The 13,414-nt window shown below is 40.7% G+C and overlaps 1 pseudogene; it reads right to left on the reverse strand.

Moving 5' to 3' along the window:
* Positions 1-293: 293 nt before the first annotated feature.
* LOC142803085 (uncharacterized) lies at positions 294-12,658 on the reverse strand (annotated as a pseudogene).
* Between the last annotated feature and the right edge of the window lie 756 nt (positions 12,659-13,414).

Genomic DNA, 13,414 nt, shown 5'->3' on the forward strand with positions numbered 1-13,414 from the left:
GATGAATAGAAACAACTTTATTGTAGTGTTCTTACGAAGCTTGTGATCTCCGAAGGCCAAAGCTGCTGCATTGCCGGCTGTTTTGTTAAGTGCGAACACATACGGCCGTTCTCATCCGTTGCTACGTAAATGCTCCTGTACTTTCATAGGCCGTGCGTGTTCCAAAGCACCAACCATGTACCAACCATATTGCACCAACCATGTAAATACAGCTTTTCTGATGCTGCAGTGTTTCTAACACTGCAGCAATGTGACGTGTCAGGGCGCCCCGCCACATCTTGCTGCATCTGCGGCTAGCGTATCAGTGTGAGCACATCCGCGCCATCTGCGCCCAAGGCTGAAGTAACCTGTGCTACTCTGCCCTCTGCCAAACAGGCCCAGCAGACTTCGGAGTCCGGCAGACCACGGACCACTGCTATCATGGTTAGGTCCGAAACCTCAGTGAAATTGCTTGTGATGGCACTTTCACAGAGATCTGATGAATACAAGCCACACTCGTCCGGCACCTCAGACGCCGAAGGACAGGCACAGCTCTTTGAAGCGCACCAAAAAAGAAAAACCCCGCATTACAGGGCACCCAAAAGGCCCCGTCACCTAAGGCAACACTTGTACACAGAGCACCACACAACTTTAGAATGGCACAAATACTACAATGGAACATCAGAGGACTGCTGAGAAACCTTGACGATATCCAAGAACTTTTACACAAACATACACCAACAGTAGTGCTGTGTTCAACAAACACACTTAAAATCGAAACACACCAACTTCGTACACAGGTACATTATTTTCCCAAAGAAACGAGATGATGTGATTGCATCATCCAGTGGTGTTCAAATAAAAAAACAGCCTTCACACATTTACCGCTTCAGACGTTTCTTGAAGCAGTAGCCATCGAAGCGGTTATCTTCAACAAACTAGTGATGATTTGCTGTACTACATTGTTTTGCACATGACTGACTACACAGCCAAGCTTTGGAATTTAGAGACTATTGAAATTCCTCGATCACAGACCGGTTGACCTTGGCACTAATAACAAGACTGTCAAAATACCCGCCACGTTGGCCTAGTGGTTACGGTGCTTGACTACTGATTCGCAGGTCGTGGGGTCACATTGGGGCCACAGCATCTGCATTCAATGTAGGCAAAGGGGCTTGAGGCTCCTGTAGTTTGATTTAGGTGCACCATAAAGAACACAGGATTATCTAAATTTCCAGATCCTTTCACTATACAGTGTCTCTGATAATGAAATTGTGGTTTTGGAACATTAATTTGGAACAATTATTATTATTGAAACTGTCAAAGAAAAGAAAATTTTGTGGGACATAACCTTCACTCCTCAAAAGGCTAAACATTTGTGCGAAACATGTGAAGTCTTTCAGTCTCTTTCAATTTTGTTAGGCAGGTCGCAAATGAAGGTCTTCTCTTCGTGTGAAAAATTTATGTACAGACAACAGTCACTCACTTCTCCTGGTAACAACAGCTCCAAATCTCTGTCTGGTGACAGGAAGCATTCCTTCACATGAGGAGGCACTGCAGCTGTATCAGCTATTATTAGTGCCCGGCAGAAGAGAACGCACATGTTTACTTATTTACGAAGAGTATGCGTTCAATACGCTTACAAAAACCACTTTCTGTCTTGACAAATGTGGTGTCCGACTTCAGTGCTCTCTTATAAGTGGTACTGTGGAAAACTTGTCTCCTAATGATGAAACGCTCATACTCTATGACCTGTGTTATGCAGATACCATAAGAGTGCATAAGTGTCTCTCTCTCATGAGAATTAAGAGCTTGCTCTTTTCCTTTTCCCAGCAATGTCACATTACACACATTTAGTGTACTTTTCAGTGGTTGATACCCAATAAGAGTTTTGCAATGTTCTTTCTCGGAGGAAGAAAGGAGAGGGCTTTTCATACGTTGATGCAGCTTTTGAATCATTACGACGCGCCCAGTAATCTGCTGTGGCAGTCCATGGTGAGCGGACACTAGGCGCACTATGTCTCCATTTCCTCCCTCAAAGACAAAGGCCGTATGTGCCCAAAGTGGACCAAGTGATCGAACGCAGTTTCCTAAGTGCTGCAAAGCGTGCACGTTGGATGTCATAAATGCCGTACCATAGAGTGCCTCACAGCAGGAAACAAAATTACCCAGGAGTGTCTCTGAAAAAGAAAGAAACATTTTGAAATGAGGCAAACATAAGGAAAAGCACAAGCATACTCCATTGTTCTTCTGTGATAAATGTTTGATAGGCCTTAGTCCACATGTTTGCAATCAATCTGAGTTATAAAGCTTCACACCAGCAAGCTGCACTGTAAACTACAAAGGATGGCACTGACAAAAAATTCAGCAGATCCACCTTTCATTGAAATTAGTTTCACGCGAAGCAGCTAGCAAGCAAATAATTGTCTATGCTGCATCTTTTTTTTTTTCTTTGAGCCAAGTGTTACTAGGTGGATGGACGTTAAGGGCACTAGCTGGGTGCACATCATGCATTTATTAGGAATGTCAACTACCTACATTGCTGTCTACTGGTGAATACACTGAGTAACTTAGGGTCCGTCATAACGTCAGCACTCGCGTAACTTTCGTTGGATTCGTTGGCATGCTCCCCCGGGGTAGAGCAATACTTGAATATAGCTAGCTGAATCATAGCAATACAAATGTAATGCTATTAGATTCCTATAAAAGAGAAGCAAACATGGAAGCCACAAGTGACGTTAACCGGACATGGTGTCTGTCTCATAGATTTACATATGTGATGTTTATTGCTTTGCTAGAAAACAATATAACCAGCACTGCACTCACAATTGAAGTTGCACCGAACTTGTGCCTGCATAGTGTTTTTTCCTAATGCAGTATCAATAACTGGTGTAGCTCCGTGGTAGCATACGGGAGTGCCTTGCAGAATGCTTTGGTTCGATTCCTGTTGAGATACTGATTTTTTTTATCTTTACATTCAACGGTTCAACGTAGCCAATATCAGTTTATTTTGACGCTCTCACATTTAAGTTACTAATATCATTTCTCACCAATCCTGGGTAAATGTAGAACTGTCAACACTTGTGGTCTATACCTGCATACCGCGGCCCACGGTATACAGGTAGGAATAAAGGGAAATGAAGAGGCAGACAGCCTTGCCAAAAAAGCATTGAACGAAAAACGAGATTGAGCAATTCCTATGTCTGGAATGGACATACGACATTTTATAATGCAAGGACCTAATCATTGTTCTATAGACAAGTGGTTTGTGAGCCCTAAATCAAAGGAATCGGTACTTTATGAAGTTGAACCGCACAGAAAATTTTCAATAGGGACAGATGTCCCACGACATTTAAAGACATTAATCCACAGACTTTGATTGGAAGAAGGATACATAGCTTCCTGCACAAAATACATTAATCCAACTCACTGGAATGCTATTGTGTTCATGCAGAAGAAAATTTTTGCCATATTCTTTTGAAGTGCATAAAGTATGCGAATGAAAGAGAAAAAGTAAAGAAAAAACTAGCAAGTTTGGACAGCCGGCCTCTCACATTAAAGAAAAAAGGCGAACATATTCCTGACAGACTTCTTAGTAGAGATCGGGCTGGATAAGCACCTGTGATACACAGCCAGAGGTTGACATACATAAATGACATGCTAGTGCATATACTGAGAGTAGAAACAGGAAGGTGGGCATGTGAGCATTTTATGAGAGTGTGAACTGCTGCAAGCAAACTGTACATTGGCATGATTTTTCAACTGGTTTCAGTGTGCTGTTATGGGTTTTTTTTTTTTCTGACTTCATATTTAGTACCATTCAGCATTATTTTTTTTTTCGCTGGAAAGCTTATTGATAAAGACTAGCTGAGGCAGTGTGGACTTCAACCTCTAAACAGCAAAACAAAACACGGTATGAGCTACACGCGACTAGAGGAAAGAGTTGCAAGATGTATGTGGCAACATATTAATGATATTCATGCGATGACCAGACAGTTCTCAGACTTTCTTACCCACCCATACCCACTTTGGTCTACAACAAGTTAAAGAGGCGATCACGACAAAACCCAGGCATAGGTGGCCAGATAGATAAGTACATTGGCTCAAAAAGCCTGTAGTTCGCGAATTTAAAACACTACATTTTTGCCTACTCGAGGCTTTTTATAACTCAACTTTGTCAAAGTTCAAGAGCACACTATGAGATATCAAGAGAGCTATCGTGCACAAAATTTGTGATAGAACAGAATAAAATGCTATGAGAGGACACGAGGGAGCAAACATCACGTCATAGGGGTTTGGTCAAGGCTACAATGATCTGACGTCACAACATTGAACGAAGTAGTGCTGTCAATTATTTTGGCAAAGAATTGGCACAGAAGGAATGAAGACACAGAATGATCTATGAATGATTTAGATTAGATTTAAACATGAGCACTTGGGCCACAGAATCAAATTAGCTAGCTTTTAGTCTAGCTTACTCCAGTGCTGTGCTAATGATTCATGCGGCGGTGCTCCCAGCGAATGTGTCGCGAGATTGTGAAAGCACATAGCAATTTATCAACCAGTAACAAAAATAAATTTTTAATTTCAGCATACTATTCAGCTTCCAGTCTTGAAAAATGATGCCCTCGAGTATTGATGTTCACTCAAGACAATTCTAGTATACTCATGCATTCAGTACATGTCTGCATTCTCTTAGCAGATGACCAAGATGTCATTGTGTTCTTTCAGGGTGCTCGGTTCACCCTTAGCATGTTGGCAATTTGCCCCCCCCCCCCCCTCTCTTGTGACCTTCCATTGCATTCTATCACAGACTGCATACAGGATAACACCCCAGCTATATTCAAGTAAATGCGATATTTACAAATGTTAGAGTCAAATCAAAATTACCTGCTTTATCGATGTCACAAGGGTATAATTTCTCACGAAGAAGGATGTGGATTGCTTCTGAGAACTGTGACAAGTGCCTCCAATATTCAGGCTGCAGGATACCGTGAAGGCAAGGGAGTGCATAGAATAATATCCATTGCCTCCACTCAGATGCCTTCCAGTGGCCACGATCTTTCAGTGGTCGTGGCAGCCTGGTCACGCAGCACTGTGGGGGCTTTATGGCAAGGAGACGTGACTCTAGCTTGGCCAAAATTGAAGGTGCACCTGTAAACAGAAATATAGTGGTGTAAATAATCAACCAAAATAAACAATGACTGAACACCATGTCGTAACAAGGAAGTAATTTACTATTTACCTGTCTGCAGCTGCATTTGCCAAATGTGACTAGACATTGTGCTTACATTGAAGTAGACAGCACATACCAGCTTGACATCAAGGTTAATTGTGAGCATGATTTCATGTAATAATATTGTAGTAGATTGTAGCAGATGGCTGGATGTGAACTTTCTCTGTGAATTAAGTTTTTAACTACATCACCATATTGTGTGTTACAATAAAAAAACAAGTCACAATTCTGGGTACACAATTCTGGGTACCCCATTTGGACAACCTAGCGGGACGTTATCCAAGGTTCAACTGTAAAGGAAAGCATGCTGAGAGGCTGCTGCAGAGCTCTCAAAATGTCGCCCCTCTGTCACAAGCCCGTAAAAAAGTCATGTCCCAAGATTATAAGACTGTGCTGAAATACATGTGATTGTGCTGGCAAGACAGCAATGTACCACTTCATGGTTTCATGTAAAAAAAGCATACAGGGCAGAAAGAACAATGTGGACTGGGAATTGACAATAAAATTACTGACAATATCTTGGTTTGTTGGAAACCACTCATGGCTTCTTTTTCTCCATGGATTCATGGATTAGACAACTTTGTTGTGTGTGTGTTATATCTAATGCGCTGTGGGTTCCTTAAAGAGGACAGAGTACTTTCAAAGGCAAGAACTTTAATAAATTAGGTACATATGAAAAATTTACCCACGCTTAACTTGTACACCACCCTTAGTGTTATGGATACTCAAATTAAGGGGCAGGAATATTCTTATTGATATACTGTTGAACAGTGTACAGGGCTGGGTATGCATAGGGCAGAGAGGGTGCTGCACTAACGATCCACTTACACAGTATGTTTATTCATTGCAATCTAGAGCAGGAAGCAACTTCTACACATCATGTGTGAATAGTAGCAACCCACCCTTTAGTAATATCCCCATCCTTTAGCACAACCATGAAAGGCTCTGGTTAGCAGCTAAAGGGGTGAGAATTGCACATGTCACCTCTAAAACTACTACATAAGAAGATCCAATACACGATTATCGTCAGTCACTTTAATTATCACCTCCTTATGGGTTATGTGTATTTGAGTTATTAACCTTACTCCTATATATATATGCACCGATTCTTCAATACATAATAAGTTTTAGTGAGTACTATACCTCATTTTTCACTTTGTTTATTCAATTCTAGTGTCTTTATTCTAATTTCAAGAGCTTGCTTAGTGTAGAATATACCAATTTTTTAATGATATAATAATAATAATAATATTATGCAGAGTTCCTTTGATCCTCCTCATAGTTCATTTGGGCACCGAGACAAAGGTATTTCTGAATAGCTATGGGTAAGATGCAGCGGTGCCAAACAAATTGAAACTTCAGAGTTACATGCTGTTGTAGCAGTGTTCTGTTTTGTCCAAAAGTAATCACTGCATACTGCACATTTTTCATGACTACTATAAAAAGGTGTGAAATTTTGGCAGTGATGTTGCACTGCAAGCAATGTAGTCAGATTTCCAAATGGCCCCTGAATGAATGAGCAAACAGAAACAAAGTGCATATTACTTCAAAGTGCCAGATAAAAATATTGTTTTATTGTACTACATTACCAACATAGAAGTGCTCATGGGAGTTTGAAGAAGACAGGATGGTCTTTGTCAGCTGTTTGGCAACACCTTGAAGAACACAATGCATGTACTCCACACACTGACCATTCACGAGGTCCAAGCCTAGAAAAAAGAAATTGTGGGACTTGATCCAATTAGCAACAGAATGAACAACAACAAAAAAAGATGGACAGTATAATAAAAATAAAAAAACATTAAAAGCCGAGTAGTCGTTAAGTTGGTGGAATATCTAATGATAACCATGACCCGAGGAAGCAAAAAAACTTCAGCTTTTGATGTCTTGTGCAGTATAAAAAATTGTCCCTGCTGGGCAGACAGTTCCAATCCAGTATTTCAAGTACCCTGAACATGACAAATAAAGAGGAGTGACTTAATATTGAAGAATTTAAAAAACCATGAACTGGAGAAATAACATTCAGCTTCTTGGCAGTTGAATTGAAAGTGTATCCTTGTTAAAATCGCCTTTAGAAGATGCCATGCCACACTTTGGAAGGTGCACGTTGTCGAGAGTCCCCTGGTCAACAAAATGCTATTGCTTGCCATAAAAATCTATGTTCTCAAAACAACTATGGTTCCCAAGTTCCTCTGCAACAAGAGCCAATAAGAATGGCATGTATTTGCTGCGGGCCTGCAGCCAGGCATTTTTTCAGGAGGAGGGGGGGGGGGCACTTGCTTAAACATTGAAAAACACCCACTTTAACTAGTCATTTTGATGAAATCTACACAACCATCAAAACTTCTGGGAAGGCACTGCCCCCAGACAGTTTCTGGCTTCATCACAACTTTGTCGCTTCAAAAGCTTTCAATTTTATCGTTAACGTGCTTTTTTTTCAAATGCAATTTTTCGCAACTCTTTCAGTTTGGTCATCTTGTCTTTAGTACTGTAGTACTTTTAATGCTTGCATTTGACTCAAATATTTTGTTTCCTCATCATATGAGGAATGCCAATATTACTCTTAAAGTTCGATATGCCATGGTATGATGTTCAAGCAACCAATTAACAAGATAGAGACATCCTAAGACTACTCATTAACTTTCATATATATTAGCAAATTTCATGTTGACTTTTAAGCAAGTGTTCTACATTGTGTTACTTATACAAAGAAATCTGAGTGCATAATGACCTATAAATATGAAAGTTTAATGATAAAAGCAGATTACATGCAAGAAGGCTGGCATGTTAAAGCCATGATACAGAATCGAAAACATACAACTCAGTATAATAACTAATCAATCAAAAATGCACAAAACATTATGTAAACTCCTGGAGTTCCTTTCCTCTTAGTTTGTATATTCAAAAATATGCATTCGACAGCATCTGAGAGCATATCTATCAGTTCTGTTTATTCTAAATTCACCATACTCTGTGCTCCATGATGTAGGAGCCAAAGCAAGTGTTTGCAAATGAGAACAAAATGGTAATGATTGTCGTAGTGGAACACTACCATCCCAGGCTGAAGCATTGAAAGGAGACACGATTTCTCCACTGTAATTATAGGGCTTTTAGTGCTCCCCTAAAGGAGTACTGACACAATTTTGAAGTGCAGTAACACGGACGCTTTTGGTTTTCTTGGCATGTATTGTGAATGCTCTCCACGCACTGCAGCCGGAAAACACGTATAATCATTGAAGTTTGATTTTTAAAGATTTCGTCTCCCAGCATTTGCAAGGCAGCTTCACTACATGAACAGTCCTATGACGTTTCAAGCCAGCTCACTTGGTTTGCAAAATCTGGTTCCTGCATGCAGTCTAAATCAGAGAAATCACTGTCACAGGCACTGCACGACAGTGCACTAATCATGAACAACGTTTGACTGACATCAAAGGGCAGGAGGTGCATATTTCGTAGGTTGAAATCTGCCCGTGACTTCACGGGCACACTTGACACATCACTATGAAACTGCCCTCTCCAAACCGAAACTACTGGTGTAAAGGAAGCAGTATTAAAAATATATGCAATGCATTCCCTAGGCACCGTAACACTTTTTTTTTGGATTCTCAACATTTGAGCTTTCATCTAGAGCAAAAAGCTGAATTTTTTTTTTTAATTCATGTCAGTACTCTTTAAAAGGAGCTATCCTGGTCATAATTATTTGGGTGCAAACAGAGATATAATATTTATTTCCAATATACTTTTTTTCAACAAGTTTTTTTTTTTTTTTCAAAATGTGACAGTTCGGTAGCTAAGCATAGAAACAATTCACACTGAGCCTTTCATTACCTTTCAAATTGAGCAATGCGGATGGTCCCTTCACGCCGTTGATTATGTCTTTGTAATGAAGCGCCAGCTTCATATGTGTCTTGATAATCTCAGTTGTCCTCATTTCAGGAGGCTCCTTTGTCACGTATCTCATGCTCCCTATAAAATAATAAACATGAAGAGGAACATTACATAAGTCAACAAGCTTCCCAAAACAAAAAAAAAAAAGGAATTGATCAAGGGCTTAATGTCTTTGTTATGAAACACAATGAAACAAATAGGTAGTGAGACCACTGAAAGTTTAGGTTCATTATTTGTCGTTAACTGTAATGTGGTGATTATGATATAAATGTGAAATTCATTTGTATAAAACGACAACTATCTGCTGATAGGTACTGAACCTACAACCTTCGAGTACTGCACCATATGCTGTACTAAATGTGATAGAGTGGTGGTCATCTTCCTGTTCACTCTATTGGGTATTTTCTTTCATGTATTATGCAAGTAATAGCCGGCCCTGCGTGTAGCCATGACATGTGCTCTTCTTTGTCCGCTGGTGCCATGTAATGCATATTACAAACTGGCAGCTGACCAACAATACATTGCGCATTGCCAGAAGGCATGTAGTCTACTCACCCAAGACGTTAACTTCGAATGAACAAAAGTGGAATTTATCAAGGGCCAATTCTCTTTCATCAGCTTTATTGTCTGTTAAGGAACCCTAATTGAATTTCACTTCCTTCTTTCATTCACAGCTAGGGGTATAGTTCGGGCAGACTTAATGCCTCCAGGCAGTATGACAGGCTAACTGCGAATTTGGAAAAAGATCAGATGGCACGTGATGGCCTCTGACAAGAAAAAGTCACCTGCTGTCAAGGCTACAAGCAGTGCTGGCTACCCTCCCACGAATACATCCAAGGAAATGCGCAATAGAGTGGATGGGATGACGACCAACACTGTAAGTGACACAGTGACAGCATCAGGCGCAGTAGCTGAAGGTTGTAGGTTTGGTCCCTATTAGCTGCAAGTTGAGTTTTCGACCTCTTCACATTTATATACAGACATACAGATTCTCCGACTAAACTAATGAAAAAAGCTGGATTACTTACTCTAATGAATAGAACAAGATTAGCACGTGCAAAATTCATACATGAATTAATACATGGTCATTTAAACATTGATGTATCCGCCTATCTTACGTTTGATCAAACTAGAACCACACGCCAAAAACACCCAATGAGACTTAACGAATACTCCTTCAACACAAACTGCTTTAAGTACTCATTCTTTCCGTTAGCCACTAATGAATGGAATAAACTGGATCCGAGTATCTCCAGCACTACCGAATTAGCAAAATTTCTAACCCTTGTCGAAGATGAACTTTGTATTATGCAAACGGAATCACCTGGTTGATTTTAATATGTGTGTTCGTGTGAACATTGTACGAGCGAAGTATCATGTCATCATATTTTTTCTTTAAGCAATTTTTAGTACTGAATCCAGGTGAAGAGAAATCACTCTGTTGATTCTTGAACATGTTTCTGTTTTTCAGTGTGTATAAATTTGCCCTTCCTTGAAATACTTCGCCATATTGTAGGGTAGTTTCTTATTGCTGTGATTTCTTGTTGTGTTTCTTGATGCATATGCCAATATGTCAACCAATGTGTCAAACAAGTCGCTGCATTTATTTTCCTCTGACAACTTTTCTTTACACTAATGTTTTATGCCTTCTTTGATCTGAAATTCTTAAATGATCCGATTCTGTTAGTTTCATTCTGTACTTTATCGCGATGTATGTCTTTATTGTGTACTTATTCGAATTTTTATGTTCACGCCCTTCCTGCTAAAATCCCTGATGGGATTGGCAGTATGTCGAAATAAATAAATAAATAAATAAATATGGTAGTTACTATAACTGAGTGCCCCAAAACAGGATAATCCCATATACCTTCTTTTGCTTCATTATCTGTTCGTTTCACCCCCCAACAAAGAGTTTATTTTTTTCCTCAGTAAAAATAATGCCTGGCATTCAAGGTTCCAAAACCATTACATTATGAGGGACGCCCTATTGGAAAGCTTCAGAAATTTTTGACTATTTGGTGTTCTGTATAGTGTACTAACATCGCACAGTACACAGGCTTCTACCAGTTTTTCACCTCTACCAAACTTTTTTTGCTCAGTTAGTTCTACATAAGACAAAGTAATCGATACGGTGCTCACCTTCGACATGTTCACCCCTAATAAGGCACCATGAGCATCCAAAGTATCCGTTGAAGGGCACCATGTTTTGAACAGCTGCCCTCGCAGGCGCGTCCACAGAGCAGCACAACACAAATGGACGTGACAAGTGAACCTTGTTGATATGAACCCATTGGACTGGCTTGGCACTGCTCACTCCACGGACAAACTAGTCGAGAAAAAGTTGCACCATGAGCATCCAAAGTATCCGTTGAAGGGCACCATGTTTTGAACAGCTGCCCTCGCAGGCGCGTCCACAGAGCAGCACAACACAAATGAACGTGACAAGTGAACCTTGTTGTTATGAACCCACTGGACTGGCTTGGCATGGTTCACTCCACGGACAAACTAGTCGAGAAAAAGTTGCATATTTGGATGAGTCTTCCCAAACCACAGTCCTGCAAGGACTGGATTATTCAGCCACAGGTGTGGTAAAAGCTCATTAACAATGAATTGTAGGGGCCACACAGATCTCTTGGAGGATTTAAACACTGGGCTACCATCAGTGTTAATGGTCAAGGTCAAGGTCAAATCATCATTCCCCGTGTTTCTTGGTTTTTGTAGGTCATGATAACACTGAGCATTTGTGATGTCAGTTATTGTTGTCTGTGGTTGTCGCGCTTTTGCCAAATTTGGTTCCAACTCTGATTTTGTTTTTTCGAGCAGAGAGCTGAGCTGCATGTGCAGATCGAGGATTATGAAAAAAGAGCCTCACTCTTTTAATGACTGAAGGCTTTCAGTGCGCTGGCAAATAGCGCACTTTGCCACCTTGCCTTGTGCTGTCATCTCATTGCTGTATGTTTCGCAGACGTAGAAGTATTGCAAAACTTCTTCTGTCTCTCTCATCCACAGTTTCCGGAACATGTAATCACTCCGCGGTAAAACAGTGGCACCAAAGAGAAAGTTGATGAGCTTAGTCAGGTCGCCGAGTGCTGTCCAAGTCAGTCCGTGGGAAACGGCATATGCCATGACCGCTGCAATTGCACCGGCTTTGGTTACTTGGGAGCCAGGCAAGGTTTCCTGGCTGAAGCAGGAAATTTGAGGCAAAAAATCCTGCTCGTCCTCTGGTCTGTCCTCCCCGTCGTCATCCACGAAACTGCAGTATATGTGCCCTTCGTCATTAGTAGAGTACGCACTGCTCTCACTGCCACAGTCGTCATCACTATGTACGCTGGAACCGGGCACATCTCCGCCACCATCGTCGTCACTGTGCACAATACTAGGCGCTGTTGCGTCTACCGAGTCGTCGTCTTCATTGTAGTGACTTGTGCTAGCACCATTTGATGTTGCTACGGCGTGGTCCCTCACTCGCTTGTAAAAGCTTGACGCCGGCACCTCAAAGAACTGGTCGTGATCCAGGTACACCTTGCGCCGCTTTATGGGGCGAGTTTGCGACATAGCTTTTAGCGGCTGCACTCAACATAAATAGGTGGTACGGCTTCAAGAGTCTCCGCGTTTGTTGAGAACTAAACTTATTATTCCAACTTTCAAGCACACGAAACGCATGTCGCTCTTTATACAAGTTGCAAAACTGCGTTCAAAAATCCGGACACGCAGTCCGCCCAATTTCTTTAGTAGCTAGCTGACCTTCGCCTTACCTGAAACTCTGAAAACCACTTTACACTATACAAATTATGCGTTTAATAGTAAATCTTTCTGTTAACAGGTAACGCAATAATCTGTTAATTCCTAGTGTTGGGGGTCAATGTCGTGTTTGAATTTTGATATATGGGGGAGTTTCACAAATAATATGCGCATTATGATGCTACAACAGCATGGAGAAATATAAACGAACAGACCACCTGGATACATTGTTGAATGAACACCATGGAGGAAAATTTGTGGTGAACACAAACTTGGGATTCAGAGCGTATACAGTAACAAAAAGTTTTTTCTTTTTATTTTTATATTACTGCAATACTGGTTTAACATTAACTTTTATGTAGTGTTCAGCTTGTTTTTCAAGAAGATTCTTAGATATTGTGAGCATGTTACAATTACAAGTTTCAGACATGGCACATATCTACTTGAAGGATGTGCAATAGCGAGGTGGTTGGTTGAAAACATTGACACTATATCGTGGCTTGCAAAAGCGAAATCTTCGCGAAATTCCTTTGCACTGAGGTGCTAAGGCTTTATCGAAGCCATGTTTCG

The sequence above is a fragment of the Rhipicephalus microplus genome, chromosome 3, assembly GCF_043290135.1.
Source record: "Rhipicephalus microplus isolate Deutch F79 chromosome 3, USDA_Rmic, whole genome shotgun sequence".
Taxonomy (NCBI): Eukaryota; Metazoa; Arthropoda; class Arachnida; order Ixodida; family Ixodidae; genus Rhipicephalus; species Rhipicephalus microplus.